Here is a 2,746-nt window from a genome sequence, read left to right on the forward strand (position 1 = left end):
TGTAACACGAGGATGAGGATGTGGGCCTATGGCTGGAGTCACAAAGCTTCCCCTTTAGTCACCTGAACCCCAGAATCCAGCCCTCCTGGAATTCACATAACCCCTGCTCAGCTGCCCGCAACCCTTTAGGTGTCTAAGTTTTTGCAGCAAAAGGGCCACAGGCCCCTGGGTTTCTGCCTCTAACCATGACCCCTGCAGCCTCACACCAGACTACCATTGTCCTAACATGCATTTCCTGCAAGCCTTCCTCAGGGCCCCCTTCACCTCTTTGTTTCTCAGGGTGTAGATGAGGGGATTGATTAGGGGAGTCAGGACCGTGTAGACGACAGAGAGAACTTTCTTGAAGTCACTCAGCGTGTGGGCTGTGGGGAACATGTAGGCAACTAGCAGAGTTCCGTAATAAACGGACACCACAATCAGGTGGGAGGAGCAGGTGGAAAAGGCCTTTTGCCTCCCGGTGGTGGAAGGGATTCTCAGGATGGTGGCAAGGATGCAGATGTAGGACATCACGGTCAGTAGGAATGGGACCAGCAATAAAATGCAGGAGACAGTGAAGGCAAATATTTCCATCAGTTGAGGATCATTGCAGGAGTGTTTTACAAGGGGAATAAAATCGCAAAAGAAATGGTCAATTGGGTCCACTGGGACCACATAAAGTAAAGTGTGATATCGACAATGCAGATATGCTAGCTAGGAAGCCACCTGCCCAAGAGCCAGCTGCGAGCTGGAGGCAAGAGCTGAAACTCGCACGGGCTGCGTAGTGAAGTGGTTTGACTATGGCTAAATACCGATCGTAAGACATCACCGATAGGAGGAGGCATTCTGTCACCAGCATAGAACTAAAGAAATAATATTGTGTGATGCACCCTCTCACTGAGATGGTTCTGTCCCCAGTCAGGAGACTGGACAGCAGCCTGGGCAGGATGGTGGAGGAGTAGCAGGTCTCTAAGCAGGACAAGTTCCCCAGGAAGAAGTACATGGGGGTGTGAAGATGCTGATCGGCCACAACCAGCACCATGATGAGGATGTTCCCAGCCATGGTTGCAATGTAGATCACTAGGAGCAGCAGGAAGAGAAGGATTTGCAGTTTAGGAAGGGTCCCGAATCCCAGGAGGATGAATTCTGTGTTGAACGTTTGATTTCCCTTTTCTGGGGCCGCCATGGGATGTGTCTACAGGAAAGAAATTCACTTTGTGACATAAAAAACTACATTCACTCTATAATATGTCAGCATTGTTTTCATTGTGTCTCTCTGCTGGCTACCAGGACAATAGCTGTGTTAGTTATGGAGACCAGGAGAGGGGAAATGCCGTCTCTTGGTCTCTGGGACAGATTTCCTATCTGGGCAGGCTACAGCTTCCACAAAACATTAGTCTCTCTGCAAACATGAGTAGGAACTTGACAGAGGGCACCAACGCGTTCAAATACGACATGATGGAGCTCGGGTAAAAGAGTACACAAACATAGAGATGGGTTCAAATCGTCACACCTCTCACGTTCTAGTGCATCAAAGTAGACCCATGTCCCTCACAGATCAGAGTTCCACTGGTGAAATAGGTCAGGATTTTATATTTTAGAGGAAGGTGCAACGAAGAAAGAAACCAAGCAACTAAGGCTCAAATATGCAATGGTTGGGCAGCCAACTCCAAGTGAATTGCAGTGGACATCGGCCATAAAACCCTTTTAAAGCCATTTGAAAATTTTTATCAGCCAAATACCCGTGCTTCCTTTGGACAATATTGCCTTGCCCTGCAGTGCTGCACTCGAGATATGGACACGGCCTTAATAAAAAATGAATAAAAAGAAAAACACCAGCTGGAAAGCTCCATTTTGCCTAGAAATGTCTCCTCTATTGCAAGAAAAAATTCTGTATAGAATTTGAATTTTGTACGAACTGTGCTATTTCACATTATGAGAGTGGGCTGGGACCCAAATTTACATTTCATCGGCAATTCCATGATTTGAAATGTTGATTATCATTCCAATTTTGACGTTCAAAATACATTTATCTATTTTAATTTTAATTCTAGGTTATTTTTATTTTACATTACATTGAATTTGATAATTACATTTTCTATTTTGTTTTATGCTATTTCATAAAATCATAAATAATAACTCTTTTCCTAAAGAAAATTTTGTCAAAATTGATATGTTCCCATGGGATATTTTGATCTCAGTCAACAAAACATTTCTCCCTGGAAAATATCTGTCAAATTTTTATCAGCCCTATATTTTCTTCTTTTTCTTTGATTAAAAAGACATTAATGCTCTGCTTGTGGGTGTCTTATTTGCTATCACCCATCCTTATTAGCCACGATATCAGGACCTGATCTTGTAAAGAGTTATGCACAGAGATCATTTTACGCTCCGTGAATAATTCTGTTCAGTCTGAGCCTTCTCTCAGAAGATAAGTTAAAATTTGATCTTTTAAAAGCCTGTGATAAAATTTCCACTGACTTCTGGAACGGGACCCTCTGGTTTCACAGGCATTTGGACAGCCAACGTCTGGAGCCTTCTTTGAAACGTATAGCTCGGCTCGGCAGGATTCGATTTCAATCAATAGATGTTGGTAAAAGTCAATATCGGCTGAAACACCGAAACCACCAACAAAAATGGTCAGTAACAGTGGGCGTTAATGCAGCCTCTCCCCCCCCACACTTTTCACCTACAAGGATGGTCTCACCGGCTTCGCTACTGTGTGGGCAATAAAAATTAAAATAATTTATAATTAAAAGCCCCCAAAATC

General features: G+C 43.7%; 1 pseudogene; it reads right to left on the minus strand.

Annotated features, from left to right (window-relative positions):
- Nucleotides 1-210: 210 nt before the first annotated feature.
- Nucleotides 211-1,162, minus strand: LOC137144846 (olfactory receptor 10A4-like; annotated as a pseudogene).
- Nucleotides 1,163-2,746: the final 1,584 nt, after the last annotated feature.

Source organism: Emydura macquarii, unplaced genomic scaffold (genome assembly GCF_026122565.2).
Source record: "Emydura macquarii macquarii isolate MOO-44397 ecotype Brisbane River unplaced genomic scaffold, CSIRO-AGI_Emac_v2 contig_3487, whole genome shotgun sequence".
In the NCBI taxonomy this organism is placed as follows: domain Eukaryota; kingdom Metazoa; phylum Chordata; order Testudines; family Chelidae; genus Emydura; species Emydura macquarii.